General features: G+C 41.4%; 1 protein-coding gene and 1 pseudogene across 1 annotated transcript in view; one reads left to right on the top strand and one right to left on the bottom strand.

Annotated features, from left to right (window-relative positions):
* NEURL1B (neuralized E3 ubiquitin protein ligase 1B) overlaps nucleotides 1-27,626 on the top strand; it is a 446,007-nt gene that overhangs the window by 122,036 nt on the left and 296,345 nt on the right. The window lies entirely within an intron of this gene.
* On the bottom strand, nucleotides 15,315-15,434 carry LOC148475864 (5S ribosomal RNA; annotated as a pseudogene).

Genomic DNA, 27,626 nt, shown 5'->3' with positions numbered 1-27,626 from the left:
AGGGGGAATAGAGGAGGCAACAAGCTATTAGAGGCTGTTCTGTGTCCATTTGAATCAACCTGTTAAATATCCTGTAACAGATGCACCCACACTGGGAACCAATGGGATCAGCAACAAACCTCTCTATTGTGAGGTCTGTTTCTGTAAGGATATAAATGTGTGTGTTGTGACCCCAGTCTGGAGTCTTCTTGCTGTTTGACGGAGGTTTCTTGCTGATGCCGGTATCTGGTCCAGAGCTCATGCGTATGTATGACTATCTTGGGTCTGTATAATTCTTTGTGCTAAATTGTACTTGGATCACAGCGTGTAACTGACTGTACTTTACTTGAATAATACTTTGTGCTTTGGAAACACATGTTCAAGGTCTTAAGTCTTTATTTTACGGTATGACATCATGCGCAAATAGCGTCAATTTTAGAGGTTTATAGGCAGGTTTTAGAAGGTATAGGTAGGAGCATATAGAGGTTCAAATCCAGTATCCTTAGGAGAGACACAAGAAGTTGGAGCAATTCCCAATGTCAGATTGGCTCCCAAGAATTGTATAAAGTTTCTGCATTTTAAATTATATTTCATGCCTGACGGGGCTGTCGCACAACCTCCTTCTGCTGGCTTCTGTAGATACTAATTGGTTTTATGACCTTTTGTCCAGAGCATGCTTAAACCAACTGTCTGAAGTAAGGAAAAGTTAAAACGCATATCTCCACAAGAGTACATCAGAGAAGAATATGGGTTTCAAATAATACAGCATCTCATTACCAACAAATGGATGTGGATACATTATATAATGGTCTTCAAAAGTTATAACATTACATCATTTATTCCTTCTTCATAAATGAAAGTTTGTCATGGCTGGAGGGGTCTTTGGTATTGTATCAGGGTCTGTGGTGGTTAACAAATCTTTAAGGAATTTGGGGAGTAGATTAACATGTCATGTGAACATTGACATATTAGTAACAAACATCATACAAAACTTTATAACCTTCACATAAACTATCTGTTCCCTGATATAAGCATCTCCCTACATCTGCCTGACCCACTATCTCCAAGTAAGTCAGGGGAGAGAAATAATATATTTGAAAAGTGATTGAGTAAATACACATTTACTTGTAGCATTCCCTTGTGTTATAATATAACAGTTATTTAGTGGGGTAATACCATGGCACACACAATGCAGAGTATGCAGTTGTATTGAAATATTCTGCAGTAATGTGAATTTAAATCCTAAAAACATACCACTGATATAGTGCAGGTATTCTAAGCATACTATTTATGTAATTTCCATATGGATCATTTAGTCTAAAGGTACCTACACACTAGGCAAATTTTTTTACACTATCTGTCCGATTCCAATGCATCAGAACGACAGATTGTGTAAAATGTCCTAATCGTGAGTGTCCACACGATCACGATGCCGATGCACGTTTCTGTGAGTCGTACATCGCATCTTCAGATCTTGCCTGCTGCAGGCAGGATCTGAAAATCTCAGTCAGGATGCACAATAGATCATGGGTCAATTTGGATAGTTTTTAATGCCAAATCGTGCCCACGCCTGCCGGGGAGATATTGGACAGGATATCTCATCCTGACCAGATCGCCTAGTGTGTAGGCACCTTTAAGATTAGCTGTAAAAAAAAAATTGTATTTGTACTTTAGATACAACCAAGTTACTACTGTATATACTAATGTCCTCATAGGGTTAAACATTTTTAACAGATGTTTTTATCCATTAGCCCATTATGAGTCACGTATGAAGTAAGGAATTGTTATTGAGCTATATAAGTAATATAGAATGTATCCATGGGCAAATGTACTTTATCAAAGCTTTATTTAGCTAATAATTATCTGTTCTTTGTTATTCTAACGCCAACATCTTGTACAATTTCCCTACATTCAAACATATATAAATAGCCAAAGATGTGCAATAATGTTGTACAGATAATGAAGTTGAGTTGAGAATAGCTCAGATATGTTAATCTGTAAGGCTAGAAGCACCCCAATCAAATAACACACAAAGCAGATTGCTGCTCATGTCACATGATGGATCAAGGTTTAAAGCTGGGTACACATTAGACTATATATCACCCAATATATAGTTTTGAAGCGGATCGGAACAATATATCTGGTACATCGTCTAATGTGTACTCATGATTGCGCGCCCCAACGGATCGTCAGTGACATCGTCACATCTGCAATTCTGCACAGCAGATGTGATCTGGCAGACGATGGCATGCTCCTGGATGTACCCACTAAACAATATATTGCGCGGTTGCAAGTTAGATCATTCTGTGTACAGGCGACCAATGTATTATTACATCGATCGTCCCATCAGCCACGATCCAGGATTGCCTAAGGTGTACCCAGCTTTAGTCTAGCTCAGTGGTTCTCAAACTCTGTCCTCAGGACCCCACACAGTTCACGTTTTGCTGGTCACCCAACAGGTGCACAGGTGTATTCATTACTCACTGACACATTTTAAAAGATCCACAGGTGGAGATAATTATTGCACCTGTGATTTTGTCAGGAGACCTGGAAAACATGCACTGTTTGGGGTTCTGAAGACCGAGTTTGAGAACCTGTGGTCTAGCTCATCAGCAGGTCTGTCCTTACTGTGACACCCTTTCGCAAACAATCATCAGTCTGGACATAAGAGCTGTATATAAATCAGCACTGATTGTTTAGAGCAGGACCAAGGGGGGCTTTTGTTTGAAGCTGTTGCGGTCATTCCTGTTAGATGTTTAATATCGTTGATCATAAATACAGACAGGGTTCTAGAGCTGAAAAGTAGCCAGTGCCAAATTAGGCAATCTTGATTGTTTGGGGTAGTGGAGGTGGCTTTGGCATTATTCTAATTGGGTAAGACTACTATAAAATAGTAATACAGTGGATCATCTGATGCATGTCACATATCATAGATGCAGTTAGTGGAAACGTTAGCTGTGGCTTGTGTACAGGAGCCATGGTAGACGTACTACGTATTGTATTCATCTATTAATATTTTCCAATGATTTTTTTTTTCTCACATTTTACAAATACACCTTTTTGTTTTTCTGTTCATATGCACCTGCAATATTTTCTGCATTTGATTGTTTCTACTCCTGCTCTAGTGTTCAATTGTATTAATAGAACATCAGCATACAGTGCCACAGGAAAATACAATTAAATAGGCTTGTCCTAAACCTAGTGCCCTTCATCTAGGCATAAGTATAACTCTGACATTTTCTTCATGATCCTGTATACTTTTTAGAATGTAAGCTCTCATTCATTTTATGCCCCCTAGTAGTGCCCCAGTTCACATTGTATTGCCCCCATTTCAGATTATGCAACACTGTAGTCCCCACAGATCAGATTATGCTGCCTTGTAGTTACCCTATTCAAATAATGACATTATTGTTTTGTCCCCAGTTCACATTATGCCACACAGTGTCCCAGGTCACATTATGTCCTATTGTGGAGCCAACAGTTCACATTATGCCACATTACAGTGCACACAGTTCAGATTATGCAACACTGTAGTCCCCACAGATCAGATTATGCTGCCTTGTAGTTACCCTATTCAAATAATGACATTATTGTTTTGTCCCCAGTTCACATTATGCCAAACAGTGTCCCAGGTCACATTATGTCCTATTGTGGAGCCAACAGTTCACATTATGCCACATTACAGTGCACACAGTTCATATGCCACATTGTGCCCCCAGTACACATTATGCCGCACTGTGCCCCCAGTACACATTATGCCCCCATTCATTTATGCCACATTAAGTAATTCATATTATGCAATATGTGAATCTAATTATACCCCTTCTCCCCTGATATCTACCAAATTACCAGATGCAGATAATGGTTTGGAAACACAGGGGGGTATTCAATTAGCCCTGTACATTGTTCGGACACTTATTGATCCCCCAGGGCTATCCAATTAGCCCCGAAGTCTGCCTAATGCCGGCACTTATTGGGTATTTTTCTCTAAGACCTGATTAGTCCTGATCCACGAAAAATGTAGTGTTTGGTTTTTTTTTTTTTATCACCCCCTGAAATGGCAAAAACACATAGGTCCGCAAGCTTGTCACGGATCCTATGTGTTTTCGGAAGAAAGATCCTATTATTTTGTCTGAAATAATAGGATAGGGGAAAAAAACGCAGGCAAAAAACTCACCATATTTCGCCGATCACGGCTAATTGGATACCCCCCCACAGTGTGTAAGAAGGAGGAAAGGTCTCCAGGGAGGAAGTGGGGGCTGTGAACTGTGTTAGGAGGTCTATGCACTTTGTTATTGGCTGCATCTCTCTCCAATTCCCTTTGCAAACAAATTATTATTCTTCAAATTCTTCTTAAAAATCTATATTATGAATATTTAATATGATGATAAAAATAATGCTGCAATAAATACTTGGAAGCATAATAATGATTGTGATAACAACAATAATGGACTATATACTATATAGGTTTGTATACCCATAGTTTTTAGTTGTGTTCCTTTACATTGTACAATAGATGTGAGTCATCATTGGTATAACCGTTTCATTTTCAGCAATTTAATGTAGAAACCTAACTCACAGTAGGAAAACTAGAAAAACCTAGATGTTTGGTTTTATGTGACAAGTTGATTTGATCATCTATTATGCTAATCTGTAGTGTGATTCATAGCTATTGTATCTTGCTGTTAGTTTAAATTTATCTCTAGTAAAAGACTAATAGGTACTAACTAACACTCTTGTAAGCTACATTGTATGACTGTACATAACACCTCACCTGCAAATAGAAGTGGTTTGGATTTATTATGTAATCCTTGCAGGTCAATAAATGTTGCAAACTAGAAAGCTTTAAAATTATTATTTTGTTATTATAAATATCAGTGTAATTTTCCCCAAACATTTTTACATGATGTTAGACTGAAAATATGTTGCCTTCAGTCTATGTGGTGGATTACATTTGATTGATAAATATAGTGACTCATATAAAATAAATGCGCCTGATGTTATCATGGAAACTGCTTCTACAAGAAAGATTCTTGACATTTTCTCCAGCTATAGTGCTGTTTTCTATTCTGTATCTTCCTTTCAGATCTGTTTATTAAAGTTACCAAAAATCAATTATTGTTTCAAAGGGAAATGGAGTGTATAGTACTTAAGCCTTCACTCACTACAGTTACATTGGTAATTGCTCAATACATTTTAATGGGTTTGGTAAATTTTTTCGACATGAGAATGTTGACCTGCATGAAACTGTATGTTGACAGTGACACTCGTGAAAATGTTCGTGGTGGTCCAGCTTTGACTTGCCTGGTTCAGTGGATCCGGCGGTCCCAGTGGCGTTTTCCAGGACCAGTGGTCAGCTGATAACTTCTGGCTGTTCCTGCATCAGCTCTGGCTGTGAATATCGCTAAGCCCTTACCCTAAATCTCTGCCAGTGCCTGACCTTAGCCGACCCTTTACAAAGTGTAACCCTAACCTTCTCCCTAGTGCCTAAACCTGATCAAACCCTCCCGTACCCTAACCCTCTGGTCCATGCAGAATGTTACATGTCAACAATACAACATTGTTGACATAACTGTCGACATTGTAAATGTCGACATGACTGCATCCTCATTTAATGTGTCTACATACTGTATATACAGTATAAATGTACACACACTTCATATTATATACTCAGTCCATCACATAAAACATATTGCATGTAAGAATTATATCACACAGGGGACCATAAACAATCCTTCAGAAATTAAAGGAGACCCCTACAGATCAAAATCGGTGAAGCCCTAGTCCATATCGGGCTTTCCTGCACACAAACAGAGGTATTGTAAATATTTACTCCACCACCGACCTAAGATACAGTATATAATGCTTCATTTAATGGTACTGGAAATGCCTCAGAGCAGCACCAAATAGGCCGGGCCACATATGGAGCTAAACATGCCCCTTGGGTGGAGTAAGACATGCCTTTTGCTAATTATTTTCTCTAATAACAAAGCTTTTTAAAAAATATTTCTTTAGTTCTCGAATGCCATCCCAAAATGACAACTCTCACTCTACTTGTCAGCATGTGCACAACTGCAGGGGACTAGGAGCCCGTGAATGGAGACGGAAACCTGCTCCCTGAGCGATATCGTCTAGTGTGTCCCCAGCAGGGTGTGCTCAATGTCGCTCATGACATTGAGCGCACCCGCTGAACGATATTAACAATATCGTTCAGCGCCGGGCTCTCTCCCGCATTCCCAAACATGCAGCAACCTGACAACATAGTCAGGTTGGCCTGCATGTTTACTCGATGAACGATAATGACGAACGACCCGCGGGAACGCGCATTATCGTTCATCGTTTTGATGTAAACAATGGACAATAAAGTGGACGACAGTCGTCCACTTTAATCGCCAAGTGTGTACGCACCTATACTGTAAACATGATTTGTTACATTGAGTCCTAGAAAAGCTAAATCATCCATATTGAGTAAGTTCTTACTAGTGGGGCATGTATAGGTCATTGACACATGTTTATGTCAGAGGTTGCAAATCTACACAGGGATTTTCCATTATTAGAAGTAGTATTTTTAAAACTTACAGTATGTTTTCAATATGGAATATACTGTATACTGAACTTGGATTCCACCAATACGGTTATTTCAAGCCCACATAATTTAGCCAGTCTTTTAGAGTCCTTTTGAACGCTTAAATTGTAATAGACCAGGATTGATTGCTTTGACTGTTATCATATACAGTAGAAACAATGTGACAAATAAAACCTCTGAAGTGTATGTTACTTCCATCAGAATTTATCAACCACTAGGTTGTTGCTACAAAGTGATTTCTGCTACATCATTTTGACTAATGAAAATACTGATTTTACAATAGACAATGACCATATTAAAATATTTTCAGAATTATTCTGATCAGCTACAATGGTCCGTTATAGTGTGTTTTGGTTTTTTTTTTTTTTAAATACTGTAGCATGGCTCGCACAGATTGATATAACCTTATACTACAGTTAAACTGAACCATTATGCTGGGTACAGCCAATGAACGATGTGTCCATCTGACACAATAGATCTGTGAAAGACGTCTTTCACAGATATATTGTATCGGCAGGTGCAATATATTTGAAAAATATATCTTTTACATGTGCTTGTGTGTAAATGCGATCGACTGATATGCTGACCACAGGACCCAGCAATAATGACATCACAGTTAGTTCTTCTGGCCAGAAATATCTGGTGGCCGACTGGTAAGTATGTGTGCGAGGTGCCAGATCGTTAGATCGGTTTGCAGGTAAGCCAATCTTACAATTTGATGTTCAGATGAGTACCCCACATTTAGTAGCACCTTGCCTTTAGACAGATGATGTCATTCTTTCCTCAGGTGACACTTATATCTATCTTGCTGGCTTGTGACTCAGCCAGACAACTCCTTATCCCATAGTAAGAATTACATGGACAGTATAAACACAAATCTCTCCTGGAAGATTAGCAGCGGGTTAGTCTGACCTAGAATTCAAGTGGGAGATTTATGCAGCATTTGCCTGAATTACAGGTAAAACAGAAATAGTTTAATTACACTCTTATCCCAAAGTTATGTAGCAAGCACTTTTAGATTATTGTAAAAATATATACTATACCTTTTGTCACGGAGGAGATTTAACATTTTGTGATTCAAAGTCTCTAGTAGGATTTTCATTGCATTGTCAGCATACAGGGACTAAATCAGAGATGTACGCAAATCCCATGGTTTATGTGCATCTCTGACTGTGTGAGATCACTCCCAGTGCCCTGAATCCTGCAACCTGATTGACAGCAGAGGGGAGGGGGGGGGGTGAAGGCAATGCTGCAGGGGTATGCAAGGGGATATGCCTAAGCCAGTGGCTGCATCCCTGGTCACAGCTTCACTGGCTTCAGCAGCGTGAATTTCCCGGTCTTCATGAGTAACCTGATGGTTAATGTGCACATCCACTAGGCGATATGAGCGAATGAACGATAATGACATCGTTATCGTTCAATTGCTCATTAATCATGCACAAATCGTGCAGTACAATGTCAGTCATTTCCAACATCAATCATTGCCTGAACTTGCTGGTCAATTTGCCGATAACGACAGATTGCTCATGTTCAGTGTAGGCACTGCAGGGGATGGGGATTGACTGTACGATTACAGTGTTGTAATCGTACTGTTACCCCATCGTCTAGTGGATGTGCCCCTTTACTCAGATGACCAGTGTTTATGCAGATGATCCAATGCTACTTCCGCAGACACAGCAGCAGATCAGAGAAGCCGGCAGGAGGTGCTATTTACACTAGATGCCTCCTGTGGACTTAGCATATTATCACACAGCTGCTGCGTACAAAGAGGGAACTTGGTGTGGAAAAAACCTCGTCCGCTGCATCGCAGCACTTAGTATGCTGATTCAGAGACTAATTTGATATACGACACTTGTATATCTGTCTGCAACTGAATCAGCGGTCTGCTGGTGTATCCTAGTCACATGGGACTGTGACTTAAGGCTCCCATACATCAGCGACGGATTGCCGTGATGTTGTGATCCTGCAACCCAACAACATGTTGGATTTCACAGAGATGCCAATCATGATCAAAAAATTATCGTTATTGGCAAATTGGTGAAATTTAACATGTAGAGTTTCACCAATCCTGCAACGGATCGTGGAACATCGATGGCCACCAGTCGGCATTACTGACCGGCAGATCTGCATATCCAATTGCAGCGATCCATCTCTGATGTATCGGGGGCTTTTAGACTTATTTTCGACAAAAATAGATGCCCAGCGCTAGCAGAGTCTCGCAGCACCTGGTGCGCCGAGAGGGGATGTTTGATTAGAACAGAAATATCACTCCACTAACTTTGAAATTAACTGCCTGGTATTTATTTATAGCCACAATAAATAATCAACAAAACAGTTTTGGTAAAAAAAAAAAAAATTAGTTTGATTTGAAAAAAAACAAGAACAGAAAACAGTCTTTGTGCAGAGAGGTACGTTTAGCCCCTTTCAGTTTTTTCTTTTGTTACACTTTCATTGCCTTGATGACTGATGCCTTTATGAATTCAGGCAAAGAACAAATTGAGGAGCCATTAAAGGAGTGCCCATAGCGCATTACACCACGACCAGGTTTTGCAAGCAATATGAATAATTCAGCTTCAGACGGAGTTGATATAGCAGCTGATAACGTAAGCAGCTATGATAGCTGTAATAAGGCTATCTAGCATGCATTACTAATTCGAGCTGCGTCCTTGGATCCGATCATATGGGTGTTAGTCGGCCGGCTGAGTGACCATGGGCTCACTCAGGCTGGCCATCAGGAATGCTCAAACCTCCCCCCCCAATACCCAACACACACACACTAGCAACATGCATTACAGGCCTGGTGCATGCGCAAATGCCTGACCATCAGGAATCTGCAATCAGCAGTGCACGTTATGCCCAATGTAGGAAAAGTGCTACCGTTTTTAATAAAGATGAAATCGCTTACCTCAATAAGGTTGCATGAGTCCTCTATTCATCAAAGTCTGAGGATATCTTCCACAAAAACCAAGAACACATCATTAAACAGAAATGTACTTGCATAGCGTAAAGGGGCCTGTCCATTACACGACTTTGTGAACAATGCGACCAAAAAGTCCTGGTTTTGGTTGGATTGATCAAAGTCATGTAATGGATAGCCGGTACGGACCAGCAATGAGCGTACACGCTGGGTCCTTGCCGACCCCGACTATCTACTGAACATGCACGTCAACCTGACGACGCTCGTCAGGTTCGGCATGTTCAGAGATAGGAGGTCGGGCTCCTGCACTGAATGACGTTCAGTGAACGCACCGCACCTCGGCGACCTGAAGGTCTGAACGCTAGACGTTCAGTCTTTCAGGTTGCCTAGTGGATAGGCCCCTTAACACAGTTAAAAACAATTTATACATGCATGAGGTTTTTTCATATCAACATCCAGATGGTAGTCGCCAGAAGTTATGACGCAGAAGACCAATCCTGCTGCAACGGATGGTCTAAGAATTCCCTTCTGCTGGACAGCGATCACATGGGAGTCCACCCAGAATAACTTCACAATAACTGCTGGTGACTCCCAGCTTATTGGTGATCACTTTACTTTTGGGTTTGAATCCATAAACTGCCAGCAGTCAACGCAAGTGTGATCAGTAATTATCAGAGAGGCCTCTTACAACTAATGGAGAGCATTAATGTTGATGGGAGATTTCTCCTAAATAAAAGGGACTTTGAAATATCAGTCTATAGACTTTTACGATATAATGTACACACAGTTATCCAAAAAAGTGTGTTTTCTTAGTTTAAAAGCTTATAGAATAAGATTTTAATAATCAACATGTGCAAAGGAACTTTTAAGTTGCTTTATTTCCAGAAAATATGTAATCTAGGTCATATGTTTTGCTGAACCCTTTGGAAAAGGAATAAAAGCCCCTTTGTACAAAGGCTGGAGTGACCGTACAAACGCCGTCATGACCGAATCTCTCTTTTTACACTTTGTCCCTTGTGAGAGCCATAAGATTTGTCTCATCTTCTAAATCCAAGAATCAAACGTCAGAAAGGAGGCCTGATGTACTACGACCCATCCAAAAAGCCTGAAGGGATAGAGCTAAATGTTTCTTTCATTAAGAGGTTCTACGTCTCGATTATTGCTAAAATATTCCACTTATAAACACACACAAATACACGAGCATGCACACGTGTGTGTGTGTGTGTGTGTGTATTTCCACACTTCTTGTAACTTTGTAACCAATGTTCAGGCTTTTATTGTAGTAAGATAAAGCTTGAAAAGCTAAACCTGTGGGTTTTTATTGGATTTTCTATGTGCGATATATGATGCATCTTCATTGGTAAATAATAATTATTAATATTTAGTTATTTGTAAGGCTCCCCAAAATATCTAAAAAAGAGAGAAGAGTCCTAGCCAATGTTATTAAAATTCTATCTAAAATGTTGATGTTAATCTATCCTCTATGGCAGGGGTTCCCAACCACGGTTCCTAAGGCACACTAACAGTCCAGGTTTTAAAGATAGCCATAGTTGAGTACAGGTGACTTAATTAGTACCTTAGTTTTTTTGATTTAACAATCTGCACTTAAGCATGGATATCACTAAAACCAGGACTGTTAGTGTGCCTTGAGGACCGAGGTTGGGAATCACTGCTCTATGGTAAATTGGCTAGGACAGTGTTGGCTAACCTTGACACTCCAGCTGTTATGGAACTACATAACCCAGCATGCACTGCTACAGTTTTGCTATTAGGGCATGCTAAAACTGTGGCAGGGCATGCTGGGATATATAGTTCCACAACAGCTGGAGTGTCAAGGTTAGCCAACACTGGGCTAGGATATAATAGTTTAGCATGGTCTTGTACTTTTCCTCTAATGTGGATTTCCCTCAGACCAGCATCAGCAGGGGCCTCATTCATAGTTTCATCTGGCCGTCAATGGTAGAATTTTGTCATGACGTTGCTTTGTACGAGCATGTGAGGGATGGATTATGGTACCTGCAGTCTGTTTTCATTTCATCAATACAGAAATCGGGAGCATTAAACATTTTCTTTTACCTAGAAAGAGTGAAGAAAAAGAACTTGGAGTTATTTGTTAATGTTGGCCTACAAGTAAGAAGAAAGGAAAACAAATAACAGTATACTTTGGCTGAGTATTGACCCTCACAATGAGCTGCCTGTACAGTAGGCCTTTCTTAAGAGCACTTTCACAAAAACTGACAGCTTGAAAACGTTATCTCCACTGCCTACAGGGATATTACTGACAGAGAGCTACAGCTATATGCCAAGCAACATTTCTGCTATATTCCACTGCTGCAATCTGGGAGTGTATCCTCATTGGGGTTTACATCTGCAGAGACAGGCAACAACTCAATCATTCGATCTCTAGAAGACTTAAGCTAGGTACACAGTGATAGAAATATTGCCCATTCTATTGAACGGGCGATATATCTATAGTGCATCGCTGGGTGTGTACAGTGGATAGGTCTGTGAACGACTACGTTCACAGCCATATCCGATGTCAACGATATATCAGAAATCTATATCTGTCATCTTCTGGTGTGTACAGATAACCCGCGATCGTCTGTACACATTCTGCAGGGACCTGGCAGTGATTGACACCTCAACTGGGCGGGCAATTTAAATACCCCCCTTCCCCAGTTCAGCCGTCAAGGCACATCAGGCAGATGATTGGTGAGTATGTATACACTTACCAATCCTCAGATAGTTCGACCTAGTGTGTACCCAACTTTACATAGGACAACATATTGTATTTTTTCACTCAGCCGCAGCAAATGCTGAAATCAGCCACTGGCTTATCAGAGCAGGCTGCCCATTTCATGTTCAGTTTATTGGTATAAATTATTACAGATCATAAAACTATATTGTGCTGATTAAAGTGTAAATGAATCATTTTGCAGGGTAGGCAGTATGAATAATAGAGTTCCCAAGTGCAAGTTGCTGGGACCAAATATTTCCTTAGTAATTGTACATACACATTTTAAAGTGAGTAGTCTGCTATTTATGAAGGAACTGTGCTATAAAATAAATTATTTCAGAATTATTATTTTGAATTCCATAAACTAGCATCTTAAATTTAGTTAGCATTTCCAGCAGGGACCCATGCCTATTTACAAGCTAATGGTTATTTAGTAAATGTAATACTAGCATATTCCCTATAACCCAGTGATTTTCAACCTTTTTTTTTTTAACTCTTGGCACACCGAACAAGATTTTAAAATTGATAAGGCACACCATTGGTCCCCTATGAAATAAACACACACACATTGACCCCATGGGAAAAAAACACTCACAAATTGGCTCCACACAGGAAAAAGAACAGACATTGCCCCCCCAGAAAAAAATAAAACACAATGGCCCCCACAGAACAAAGTCAAATTCAGTGACTGAGCACACAGTACAGACCTGGGAGCAGTGTACAGGCGGGCGTGCAACACTGCATGTGTGACCTATATCATGCCGCCGTGTCTCCACAGGTCACAGCCCGGGCACGCCTGAACCTCCCAGGAGAGCCCAACACTGCCCAGCAGGGCCGTAGTTGGGGTAGTGCGACCTGTGCCATGGCACAGGGCACCGCAGGGCAGGGGGCGCTGTTTGGCCTGTCAATTTTCCTGTTTATTATCATTCTCTTGTAGCTTCCTCTTCTTTTATCCCCAGCATCTCATGGCCTCCCTTATCTCTTCCCTGGCCCTTCCCCACGAAGCCATGGCTCTTTTTCAGGTGCACAATCTTATTGGGAGGGGGAGCGCCAATGCTCTTTCTGGCACAGGGCACCAAAAAGTCTAGCTACAGCTCTGCTGCCCGGGCCAGAAGTACAAGTAAAGTCAACTCTGACTTTGCTAACCTCGCAGCACACTTGACAACCGCTTGAGGCACACTAGTGGTTGAAAAACTCTGCTATATCCTGACATGCCATGCTGAACCTGATTGAATCTTCAGACTGGAATGTAATCTACAGAGGACAGCCATCAGCATTAGTTTCAGGAAAGAGGTTCATTCATCAGTTAAGGAGGAATTGCCCTGCTGTGACTTGTTAGTGTGAGCCTAATCAGTGGTGAATTTCCCATTAGACACATGAGGCACGGCCTAGGGATACTTGTTTTAGTATGGTCAGTCCAAAATTTCCCAGCACCTACAAAATATTTCCACTTTACTGGACCATACGCCATCTTGAGTGGAGTGTAAACTGTTAGGAGATATACAGACTGCCAATGCAAGCTGTCCTATTTATTAAATATGTATACATAATTCAAAATAAAACTATGTCATAGTTCATGTTCATAGTTTTATTATTGTAAAAATTGGCAATCATCAAATGAAAATAATAAAATTGGGCAGTGTGGAGAGGTTATTACTGTCATGCCTAGGGGCGCATTGACCTCTAATTCTGCCCTGAGCTTAATAGTACAGCTAGGAGATCAGGTGTCAGATTCACAAATTCAATCTCTCTTCCACTCCTGTCACATTTACCATAAAGCATAGCTTTTACAGGATGTGTACTAGCTATGCTAAATTCATAATTGTCAAATATAAAAATTAATAATTTCAACATTGTTGAAATGTTAACAGCAAACATGTTTATGGTTAAGATTATTGTTAAGGTTCGCATTGGGGTTAGGTTTGGAGTTAGGGATAGCGACATACTTACCGCCCAAACGTATTTATTTATTTTTTTTGCGACATTAGCTGCATCCACTAGTGTTGACATTGATTCATTGCAATCGGGTTTATACAGTATAACTGTTATGCTAATAACAGACTGTGTGCAATTAACATGCAGTATCAGTCTAATTGCAATTAGCATAACAACAGTAGTATCCGCCTGATTCCATATAGTGTGTGTGTGTGTGTGTGTGTGTGTATATATATATATATATATATATATATATATAATATATATGCAAAACAGCGGCACTCACGGGGCTGGATAAAGAAGACTCAGGTACACAAGTGGTGTATGTGATTCGACGTTTCAGTCGGTGAGGACTTTTATCAAGATCACAGAAAAGATCCAAAGTACAAACCTTTATAGGACTGCGTTGGTGTGGTGAAGTGCTGCACGCGCCCATCTTGCCAGTCGCCAGGTGGATGACGTCATCAGCGTGCGGCCGAACAGTCACAGTGCACGTGGTGACGTTCGGCGTGTGACGCAGTATACGATGACACACACATCCAGGCGTCAGCTGCAAGTCAATGTGTGGGATTATGTAAATGAGATACAAGGACACAATGTATAACATCAATGTAAGCTGAAAGATGCTGTGATGAATATCAGAGAGTAACAATGAAATAAAAGCATCCAAATGAGTGAACAGGATGCCAACAATAGTGAAAAATAACAAACATGAATGAATACGTTGCTACATGTGTGCAATAAAAAACAACATACATAAATATAAAATATAAACTGCAAAGTCAGAATATAGTAATGAAAAAGTTATTATGCGGCATATTATGGGATAAGATAATGCAATAAGCTAGCAACCAATAAACAAATGGACATGAGTAATAAGACATATATTGAAGTAAATATGACTATGCAATATGTATACAGCTAATAAATCATGAAAATATATATACACACATATTGCTCTCTGCTGAAGGAGGAGAACCCAAGGCTAGGTAATGGATATACCTAGATTTAAGAAAATCCAATCCTAGAATAAACAGGAAAAATCCGGAATAATTGCCTAAGATGTACTGCAGGCAAGGCCACATAAAGGGTATACAAGATCACAGTAACCATACCAGGTCAGAGAAGGAGAGAGCTGGGGGAAGTCCAACACTGTATTTGATTTACAAAACCTGGTATTCCAAGGGAGTCACCCACCCTAGTACTAACCAGGCCAAACACTGATTAGCTTCCAAGATCAGATGAGATCGGGCTTATCCAGTGTGAGTATGTTAGTAAATCTAGAGAAGGAAGAATAATCCATAAACTCTCCCGCAGACATAACCTCTTAAGTAGGTCACGGATCGCCACCTCTTGGTGGTGACTTGATCCAGAAACAAGAAAGGCTTGAACCAGAAAAATATATATATCAACTTAAAAAAGAGAAAAAGACACGAAATTATAAGGTGCTAACTATAATAATTAAGCACCAAACCGGGAGACAAAGATCAACATGCACATGAAACAAGGTATGGAAAATGTCCAAGAGGCTGGTCCTGTGGAAAAATGATAAATAAATAAATCAACAAACAACTGACTGAAAGGTCAGGGTGAAGAGTCTATTTTAGAGGAAACAGGCAAATGATATTGTTTCATTAAGACCCAAAGGTGCAACAGTATTCATATCGTGGATCCAACGTGCCTCTAGCTGTAATAAACGTTTATCTCTGTCTCCACCTCTTTTCATTATCGGCACGTGATCGATAATCTTGTGTCTCAAAGTAGCCAAAGGATGCTTGAATTCTTTGAAGTGTCGTGCCACGGGCTGGTCATTGTCTTTACCTTCGAGTGCTTGCCTTATGGCGGTGCTATGCTGTGCCATCCTTATCCTCATTGTGCAAGAAGTTTTGTCTATGTAAGCCAGGCCGCACAGACACCAGATGATGTAGATAACAAACTTGCTCATGCAGTTGAGAATGTGTCTTATGGGAATGCGTTTCCCTGAGTGTGGATGAACAACATCAGGACCAGTTTCCATATGTCTGCATGTGGTACAGCCTATGCATTTGTAACATCCGGGCTTGCGAACGAGAAAACTTGTTCCTTGCGGATTTTCAACAGTGGAGATGTCATTGTGAACCAACCATTCTTTTAAGTTTTTGCCCCTCCTGTAGCCCATCATAATCCTGGAAGAATATAGTGGTTTCAAGTTGCTGTCTGTGTTGATCACCGGCTATAGTCTTTTGACAGTAGAATTAATAAAGTTACTTGAGGTGTTATACTGAGTAATGAAGATAGTTGGTGGTTTGGAGAGGCTATTGGAAAGGCTTTTGTTGTTGCCAACATTGCATGTCTTGAGAGCTCTGGATTTAGCTTTAAGGAGTTCAGTTTCATCGTAGCCACGATTCAAAAATTTAGTCATCATGCAATCCATTTCATCTTCCGACATCTTGATGTCACTGGTGATCCGCTTAATGCGCAGAAATTGGGAATATGGTAGACTCTTCTTCAGAGGTAATGGATGATGACTATCAGCATGCAGAAAAGTGTTGCAGTCAGTTGGTTTAGTATATAAATTAGTAATGAATGCAGAACCAGTCCAGCTGATGTTTACATCCAAATAGTGGACATTCTGTGGGCTGCATTCATATGTGAACTTTATATGATCATGCATTTGATTAATGTGTTGCTTTGCTGTTGAAAATTGTAAAGATGTCCCAGACCATATTACAAAAATGTCATCAATGTATCTAATAAAGTATACAAGATGTTTGTTAAATTTTGGGTTTAGCAGAAATAACATTTGTTCAACCTTGAACATGTAGACATTAGCGAATGAAGGTGCCACATGAGACCCCATAGCACATCCTTTCTTCTGTAGATAAAAACAATCATCAAAGAAAAAATAATTCCTGGTGAGGGTTTTCTCTAGAAGTAAAATTAACAAATCAATCTTGGGTCCATTGTACTCCTGTTTGGACTCAAGGAAGGTTTTCATGTAATCCAATCCCTGCGAGTGAGGGATACTAGTGTACAACGACACTACATCAATCGTGCAAAGAAAAAGTTGTGATGGTAAATTATGTAAATGTTGTAGTTTGTCAATAAGGGAATTCGTGTCCTTAAGAAATGTGGGTTCACTAATCATGAGAGGCTGTATGTAAAAATCCAAGAATTTGGATACTACACTGAATAAAGATCCCCTTGCGGAAATGATTAGTCGTCCTGGAGGTGATATTAGGGACTTGTGGATTTTGGGTAAGGTATAAATCAGGGGTGCAATCGGTTTAGCAGTTTTGAGATTCTTAACCATATTATGGTCAAGCCAATTATTGGCAACGGCCTGATCAAGTATTCCATCAAGTTCTAATTTATAGAGATTGGTGGGGTCGCTTTCTAGTTTCATGTAAACATGTTGATCAGATAGTTGTCTATAGATCTCATTTTTGTAGAAAACAGTGTACTGAAGGACAACTGCTCCACCCTTGTCCGCAGAACGAATCACGATGCTTTTATCATTACTTAATGAGTGTAAAGCATTGTATTCATCCTTAGTTAGATTATGGTGTAATTTAGGTCTGGTTTTAGTTTCCAAGGCAACATGGTGGTCTACCAATCTAATTAAACTTTTTATAGAAGCATTGAAAGATTGAGGTTCAAAGGTAGATTTACTCTCTACCGGACCTTTAGAATAGGTGGAAATGTCGGGATCTTTGGTTGCATAGAATTCTTTAAGCTTAAGATTGCGGTGAAATTTCCACAAATCTTGTTTCCAAAGGAAATTGTCAAAATTGCATGTGGGCACAAATGATAGTCCCTTGTTTAAAAGACTCATTTCCGTATCCGTAATGGTTCTACTCGAAAGATTGACAACTATGTTCTCTCTCTTTTTGTAGGGTCTTTTTCTTCGACCTACCTCCCTGGCCTCCACGTCGTGTGCGGGCCCTCCTCCTCTTTGTGCACGCGTGGATACCCCTAAAGGGTGTTTCTGGGACACTGGAGTGAGGAAACTGTCTGTGTCACTTTGGGAAGAATTAGCGGCACTGGACTGATCAGCGGCGCTGGACTGCGGGAGAGTTTATGGATTATTCTTCCGTCTCTAGATTTAATAACATACTCACACTGGATAAGCCCGATCTTGTCTGATCTTGGAAGCTAATCAGTGTTTGGCCTGGTTAGTACTAGGGTGGGTGACTCCCTTGGAATACCAGGTTTTGTAAATCAAATACAGTGTTGGACTTCCCCCATCTCTCTCCTTCTGTGACCTGGTATGGTTACTGTGATCTTGTATACCCTTTATGTGGTCTTGCCTGCAGTACATCTTAGGCAATTTTTCCGGATTTTTCCTGTTTATTCTAGGATTGGATTTTCCTGAATCTAGGTATATCCATTACCTTGCCTTGGTTTCTCCTCCTTCAGCAGAGAGCAATATGTGTGTATATATATTTTCATGATTTATTAGCTGTATACATATTGCATAGTCATATTTACTTCAATATGTCTTATTACTCATGTCCATTTGTTTATTGGTTGCTAGCTTATTGCATTATCTTATCCCATAATATGCCGCATAATAACTTTTCATTACTATATTCTGACGATTGCAGTTTATATTTTATATTTATGTATGTTGTTTTTTATTGCACACATGTAGCTACGTATTCATTCATGTTTGTTATTTTTCACTATTGTTGGCATCCTGTTCACTCATTTGGATGCTTTTATTTCATTGTTACTCTCTGATATTCATCACAGCATCTTTCAGCTTACATTGATGTTACACATTGTGTACATGTATCTCATTTACATAATCCCACCCATTGACTTGCAGCTGACGCCTGGATGTGTGTGTCATCGTATACTGCATCACACGCCGAACGTCACCACGTGCACTGTGACTGTTCGCCGCACGCTGATGACGTCATCCACCCGGCGACTGGCAAGATGGGCGCGTGCAGCACTTCACCACACCAACGCAGTCCTATAAAGGTTTGTACTTTGTATCTTTTCTGTGTTCTTGATAAAAGTCCTCACCGACTGAAACGTCGAATCACATACACCACTTGTGTACCTGAGTCTTCTTTATCCAGCCCCGTGAGTGCCGCTGTTTTGCATTTCTACACATCAGGTCTCCCTTACCTCGGATGGTACCTGGGCAAGTATTTTTTTGGGTATTGTGGAGTGCCGGCTCCAGTGACTTTATATATATATATATATATATATATTGCGATAGAAGCACTAGAGAAGTGTGGAATGGCTTCTATATCCTTGGGATGTGGATGTGAGGAGAGGCAGGAGGGCTCCATCCACAGGCCACTCCAGGTTTTGGGCCATCTAGCCTGGTAGTAGGCTCATTAGGGCTTCCACCTGGAACTGGCTGATTTAAGCTGGGTTTGTGGCTGAGTGTCTCACACCTGGGGGAGCTGGCAGTCTAGCCTGTTCAGAGACACTTGGTTAAAACCCTGTAAGTACTGTGCATGCGTTTTTTGATGATGAGGGCAATGGGCACTACCATTGTTATAGCAAGGGAATCTGCTGTGTAGTTAGTGCCCAGCCGGGCTAGGACTTATGTTTATGCTTTTGTCTATATTTTTGTGTGTGGCACAAAGACTGGCACCGACCAGTGTGTACGAGATTCCCAGACTTGTTTCCTGTTTCTACAGCATCTGCATGTAAAGAGGGAGTCCATCTACCCCCGGAGAAGGACCCCTATCCCAACTGTGTCTCAAATATATATATATATATATATATATATATATATTCCATAGACAAAAAACCTTACGGTTTCACCTGTCCCATTGAGGCTGCTTAGGCATGATATGAAAATTCACAAAACCTATTGAATTTATGCCACTCAAACTCGAAAAAGCACACAATTCTGTGAATTAGCAGTTCCACCATTTTGCGAGTGACCGCAATCTCACTCTGTGAGAGTGCTGAATCTGTAGTTAACCACATGGTGTCATGGCATACCATATCTGTATTACGCAAAGAAAAACACCAATAAAGGCATCAGCCTTAATGATCGGAATTTCATTGCTTTTCGAGTTTGAGGGGTAGAAATGGGACATGTGAAACCGCAAGGTTTTTTGGAATTTTTATGGAATTTCATAGCTAATGTATTAACTATCAGGTTTGGATGAGCAAACCGGGCCACCTGCAGAGAATGGCAACAAAACAGTACACTAACGCAGGTGGAAGAGGGGACAGCACACAGGAGATGGTTTGGGAGGTGCAGAGTGCGAGACGGCTGCAGGGGCAGGCTGTAGGCATGTGGGGTAGCGGCATCGGTGGTGCAGAGCAGTGGTAGCAGTGCAGTGCAAAGGGGGCATCAGCGGGCGACCTAGGGCTCACTGGTAGTGCAGATGCACCCGAGAAAATAAAATCAATTAGTCACAGATGCACGAACGCAGGGGTGAAATCCTTCTATCCATCTATGTTAAAAATTGAATGTGTAAAATAAAAAAAGTGGCCCCCTCCCCAAAACACAACCAGCACCGGGCTTTTAACAGCCACTCCTGGTTGTGTTTAAATACAGGGAAAAATTACATAGGAGTCCCCTGTACTTAAGTACAATCAGCACCAGGCTAGTCAGATCCAGCCCTGGTTGCCAAAATACGGGGGACAAATGATGTAGGGGTCCCCTTTATTCAGTGCAACTAGAACTGTGCTCTGAGCCGGCCCTGCTTCTGAAAATACAAGGGAAAAAATGTGTAGGGTCCCCCTGTATTTACCAGAACCAGCATCAGACCCTTTCTAGCGGAGGGTGATGCCACAGCCAGGGGAGCCCTTTCACCGGGCCCCCCAGATGAAGCATCACCCCTGACCGCTAGTCAGCCCAGGCCTGGGGAGCTGGGGACCCCCCAATAAAGGGGTCCAGCTTTCCAGGCCACCCCAGGCCCAGGCTGATAGCCCGGGGCTATCCCCAGCAGCCCTGGGCAGTGGGTGCTGGGTTGATTGTGTTGTGTGGTGCATATGAAAATAAATATTTTTACAGTAGTACTACAGATCCCAGCAGGCATCCCTGTATACTGGCACTTGGAGAACCACAAGTACCAGCAGGTGGGGCATTAAAGGCCTGCTGGTACCTATAGTACCTTTGCAAAAGAAATAATTAGAAAATAAATGTCTTTTTTTATTTTAATATTTTATTTTGCCACACCTTCACCTGGGGGGCAGCAGCCTTTAAGCTGTTTTACATGGCTACCGCTTCCCCCAGGACTTCTATGGCATCTTTACCTGGAGGGCAGCGGCCTTTAAGCTCTTTTGCATGGCCACCACCCATCCAGGGCTTCCGTGGCGTCATCTTGCTTCTGCTGGTCTTCTCTCCAGCTCCCCGGCCGATGGACTAGGTGGACCGCGCCTCTCGCTGGCTGTATATAAGAAAGCCGAGGGGGTGGGGCGATGACGTCGCGAGCCGTGACTGGCTCATGGTGGCCATCTTTGAATTTCAAAAATGGCGCTGAGGTGCCATTTTTGAAAAGGGCACGCTCTGTTCTCCCCATTGAAGTCAATGGTGAGACCAGCTCATTGGCTGAGAGGCGAAAGGCTCTCCTTTCTCAGCCAATGAGCGTTCCGCACTGGAATTTCTGAACTGAAATCCCCGGGCGGAGCTGTCATTCGGGTAGTAGTGTTCTCTAAGAACACTACTAATGTTCATGGCTTGCGTATATTTGTTGTTTTTTTGTTTTTTTTTGCCAAGACCCTGGAAGAGTACAGATCCACGTATAGGAGGAGGTGAGTATGGAATTTTTATTACAGGATTATCCACTGGATTATCTACTGGAGAAGAGGACAGATTGGCTACAGGGATGAGTGTGTGTGTGTGTGTGTGTGTGTGTGTGTGTGTGTGTGTGTGTGTTGATAACCTTTTTCTTTTCTACGGTGTGTGTTCTGTGGTATTTTAATATTACTTTTGCTATGGAACTACAGGTACCAGTAGGCCCGTAATGCCCCACATGCTAATACTTGTGGTTCTCCAAGTTCCAACATGCAGGGGGGAGGGAACTGTAGTTCCACAGCAAAAGCCAATATTTTAACACTTTATTTGCATCGCACTTTACACAATCAGCTCCCCAGCCTGGGCTTACTAGCGGTTAGGGGTGATGCTTTGACTGGGGGGCTCAGTGAAAGGGCTCCCCTGGCTGTTGCATCATCCCCCTGCTAGAAAGAGTTCGGTTCTGGTAAATACAGGGGGAATCTACACATTTTTTTTTTTCCCCCTGTATTTCCAGAACCAGGGACGGCTCAGAGCACAGTGCTGGTTGCGCTGAAAATGGGAGACCCCTACATCATTTGTCCCCTGTATTTTAGCAACCAGGACTGGTTCTGAAATGCCTGGTGCTGGTTGTGCTTAATACGGGGGCCCGATACCATCCCAAGGTACTGGCCGCAGCTAAAGCCTGCTAATCCCCTGCGCCTTTCCACCAGGTCCCGCTGCAGCTAATGGCCACTTCTTTTTCCCCTGAGCCCACAAACGAAGGCCATCTTTGTGTATCCAAGTGAAGCCACAGTGAGTGGTGGAGGCTCTTACTGCGGCTGCGCACCAAGTTGAAATTTCCTATCCAATGGCGCATTCTTGAGGTAACTAACTTTCTAATTTACCTGAACACCAAAAGCACGCACCCTGGCACAATAGCTATCTAATAAAACAAACCCACAAGTCTAAACTTGCCCCTACCCTGATTTATGCCTTCCCCCCAAAAAACCCATAGAGAACAGCAGAAAAGTTGTCCTAATTGAGAATGTTAGAAAAAGGTGACAGTTGGAACTTTAGATTACTCCCAAATCCTCATTTTTTATGTTTATGCCCTGAAATTTGGCATGCAGCACCGAGCGACAGTTCTACTCATCCGTGCCAAATTTCAGCTTGGTACCTCTAACAGCTTTTGAGGTGTCTTAAACACCATGCCTCCTCCTCCAAAATTCTCTTTTGGAGAATTGCAGTTCTCAGAGAACCGGACCCGTCCGAACTTCACAATCCGGGCCCGAGGCAAAACTTCATCATCCCACTGTCGTATTCTCATGGGTTTTTTATTGTATAAAAGTCCCTCCCCATGGTGATCATTGCCATTTGCTTGCTGAGTCCCAGACAGTGCGGTGCTGTGCTGAGGCAGGGCTGTGTTGTCCAATGCAGGGGTGTGCTGTGTTGCCCATCAAGGGGTTTGCTGTGCTCAGCTGTGTTGTCCAATATTGACAGGGTGTGCTGTGCTCTGTCCAGGGGGCTGTGTTGTTATCATTGCTAACCCAGGGGTGTGCTGTGCTTTCCATCCAGTGTGCTGTCCATCCAGTGTGCTGTCTGTTCACGGGCTGTAAAAAAAAAGGTAAAAAAAATATATATATTTTTTGTGTATGCCCTACACTGTGTATCCAAAGCACTGTTGCGCTGCTGGCCATATTGTGCAGTATGATGAACCTACAGCGTCACTCAGTGTATAATTCATAAAGTATTGTGAGTGACATTGTCTGTCAGTAATACTGCAGTGAAATATTATTCATACAAGTATTGTGACACTGAAAGTGGTAGCACAGTGTAATATTCATACACATAAATGAAAACGCATTGAAATATTCAACAAGTATTGTAAATGGAACCGCAGTGCATTCATAAAAATATTGTGACACTAAGTGGTAGCGCAGTGTATTATTCATAAGAAATATTGTGACACTGTAGGTCATTGATACCACAGTGTAATATTTAAAATTGGTATAAATTGACGTGTGCTGTACCCCACTTCGATTGTGTTTGTTGATGGGGAAAACGATCAGTTGAGAGGAGAGCAGGAACCACAAACAAGTGCTGGAGCAGCTGCCAGTGCCATCAGTCATGACAATACTAGTCCATCTACATAATCTACTTAAGCCGATGCCCAAGGGCATACAGGGCTTAAGTCAGGGCATCTAAAATCAAAGAACCAATCTTTTACAGTGGTAAAGAAAAAAAATCAAAGGAAAAGTTAGCTGCAGAAAGACGTAAAATTTGCAATATGCCTTTCACCACACGAAAGTGGCAAGGAAAGGCAAATGACTGGTGGTTCTTCCTCTTATGATGATGTAAGCCCTACTCCCTGTAGACATTTTAAAAAAATTAAAATCGTTAAGGCACAGGAACCAACTGTACGCTCATAAATGTCACAAATTCCTGAGGAAAGTCTTAGTGTGACGTGGGTGCCATATGTGAGCCTGACCTTTCCAAAACTGTATTTGAAGAGGAGCCTCCTTCCACAACTTGTGTGTCCTTTGCAAATGTGGGGATGAGCAGCACAAGTCAAACATGCTGACATAGAAATCGAGGATGCTTCTGTTGAAGTGCACCAGAATGAGGAGGATATTTGTGTAGCTGACACTAATAAGGATGTTGATGATGAGGATGTTGCTGCTAAGGATGTTTTTCGTGTAAATCAGGCCCCACTGGAAATAGTTGTTGCCTGTGATAAGGAAAAGCCAATTGTCCTCCCAAATCCGGACAACAATTGTCAAGCCATCTGTACCTATTGGCATTCCAGAGTAAGTAGAGGTAGGGACCTTAATCATCTAGGAACCTCCTCCCTGTTACATCATCTACAGCTCATCCATCAAAAATATTTGTACAATTCAGAAACTTTGGCTAAAAAGATAACAACAAGCAGTCCAACGTCAGCTAGCTCCCTTCTCTCTGCTAGATCCAAGCACCTGGCATCTTTACCACCAACACCTTCATCAACAATATCCTCAATCATGATCGGAACTAGTCCTGCATCCAATTTGATCAGGCTAACTCTGTCCTCCCCTTATCCTTGATTCCTCAAAAGAAGCCTTGAGTGCTACACCTGCTTCTGCTGCTGCGAGTGGTTCTTCATCCCAGAAGGGGACCCGGAAGACTACTAGTAGTAGTTCAAAAAAATGATTGACTGTTAAACAATCCTTTGCAAGGAGGAGCAAGAATGACAGCAATCACCCGGTTGTACAGTGAATCACTGACACCATAACATCTATGCTGGTATTAGATGTGCGTCCGATATCCGCCATTAGTGTCCTCGCTACCAAATCCCATCTAGGCTCTACTTCACTAGAAATGAAATTCCCATTCTGTACAGGGACATTAAAAAAAAGTAATATCCTATAAATTGCTGTTGTACCTATTGTCCACTTAACCACAGATATGTGAACAAGTGGAACAGGGCAAATGCAAGATTACATGACTAACAGCCCACGGGGTGGGTGTATTGCCTTCAACATCACCAACAGCAGCAGCATCTAAGAAACAGCAGCTCATTCAGATGGAGGCTTCTCTGTGTATCACCGGTTTCACTATGAGGAATACTGCTGACAACCTCTTAGAGAAACTCAGGGAAGTCATTGCAAAATGACTTATCCTGCTTGGAATCTCCTTGGGATTTGGTATTTCTGACAACACCACAAATATTGTGCGAGCATTACAGCTGGTTGAATTCCAACACGTCCCATGTTTTGCTCATACCATCAACTTGGTAGTGCAACATTTTTTAAAAAAATGACAGGTCTGTGCAGGAGATGCTCTGCAAAACTTCTGGACATTTTCGCCACTCAACAGGTGCATGTAGAAGATTGCAGCACCTGCAAGAAATGTTGAATTTTACCTGTCACCAGCTCAAGCAAGAGGTAGTTACAAGGTGGAACTCTCTCCATCCGCTGAACTGAACAACTTGTTCCTACATTGATTTTCCCTCATAATGTTTTTTTAAGCATCAAAACATTAAAATAAATTAAAAACAAATCAATCTTTCCGTCTTTTCCCTGTCTTCAGTCCATAAACATATTCCAACTCCCTTGGGCCTCTAACCTAGTTCTTGATTAATGAAGACATTCTTTATTTTTAAACTTCCTATGGGGTCATATGGTTTATTAAATTGCCATTTGTGCTATGTTGGAAGCTGAACTGCCACATGTTAGTGCTGCCTACTGCTGTCTCTTAGCTTAGTCAGCCAGCTAGTTGGATGCAACCTTTTGGCCTAGAATGGATGAAATTAATATTGTGAGGTGGTCAAAATTGTCCCAAATTATGTGATTTTTAGCTGTTTTTATAGAAAAAATACAGATCCAAAACATGGGGGTCGGCGCACATCCCTAATAAATATATATAATGTATAGATGTAAATATTTTATGTGGATAAAACTTTGGACTCTTTGAAACCAAGAGGGAGATGGATATAGGGGTATAGTGGTATCAGTGCACGTTATGAGCACTCATACCACTTCTCATCCATGTAATAATGTAGGGTTGGGTGCTATGCGCCCCTATCATTATCTGTGATGCTATTTGCAAGAGAGCGCGCCGATGTACCACCCAATGTATTAATGGTCAGTGGCAGATGCAGCTATCTATTTTGACAGCTGCAGCTGTTGTTGCCCTATCACCACAGTAGGGACAGAACTGTCCCTAGCTGCAGCAGCTGTTGGACCCCAGGCTGTGCATGGGAGATCTTGTGATGTTTACGAGATCTTGCGCATGTCCAGTGGGGCCAGCCAGAAGGTGAGACAGCGCATCAGCACTAGACTGATGTGCTGTGGGGTCTGACAGGGATCGCTGGAGGGATGAGTTTTTAGTCCTCCACTCCGGTAGACGAGATGTTCATACATCTCATCTGTACTGCTTCTTGCTTCACCGTGCCGCTAGAATACATTTTCCCCAAAGACCGTGACTGGAAGAGCATTCCGGAGTGGCAAACAGAAAAAAAGCATTAAGAGCTGCCTCTGTGCTGCTCGCAAATTGATTTTGTGTCTCTAGCTACCAGGGAGAAGAGACAGCGTGATACAACCAGTGGCTGATTGAATCTGCCCCAAAGCATTTGCTACTAATATTTTGAGCCACTTTTGTTTATGCAAAATAATACTGGAGGTAATATTTCTATAATGTTGTTACATTGAAATGCTTAGACAAATTATAAAATTTCATTTAAATAAAATGAATTATGCAACATTTAATCTGTTTCTTTTCATAAATCATTATCGTTTAGTACATCTGTGACTTTTTGTTTTTTAGGGTATTTTTTCACAAATCCTTCCAAAACACAATATAGGATCAAATTGCTATTGGCAACAGAATTTGCCTTGAAGCTATCTTGAAGTTGAATTGTTGGCCTTATTGCTTGCGCTCACCTTACAGTACAAATTTTCTAGGATCGTTGATAAAGCAAGTTCTGCATAACCTAATTTTCTTTTACTGTTTCTGATGCATTTTCAGTGTTTGTTAATTCATTTTTGAGGGTCTGTCCAAATACATCCACATGTGTTCCATCAAGTAATGCAATGCATATGTTTAAATAACACTCCCTGGAACAAATGCAGGTCTGCATGGTTTAAAACGTATATGTTAAGACTATATTAACTATAATACTTCAAGCAAGGCAATTTGGACAGACCACCTCAAAAAGATGATGTTCCATCTCCCAGTAAGCATCTTTACCTAAAAGAGGAACTATTGTGAGGCTTTACATGCAATAGATTATGGGAGTTACGTAAAGGAGTTATTGTCC

Source organism: Taudactylus pleione, unplaced genomic scaffold (genome assembly GCF_031769625.1).
Source record: "Taudactylus pleione unplaced genomic scaffold, aTauple2 ptg000774l, whole genome shotgun sequence".
In the NCBI taxonomy this organism is placed as follows: Eukaryota; Metazoa; Chordata; class Amphibia; order Anura; family Myobatrachidae; genus Taudactylus; species Taudactylus pleione.
Note: the sequence above shows the minus strand (reverse complement) of the source record. Positions and strands in the feature narration are given on the sequence as shown.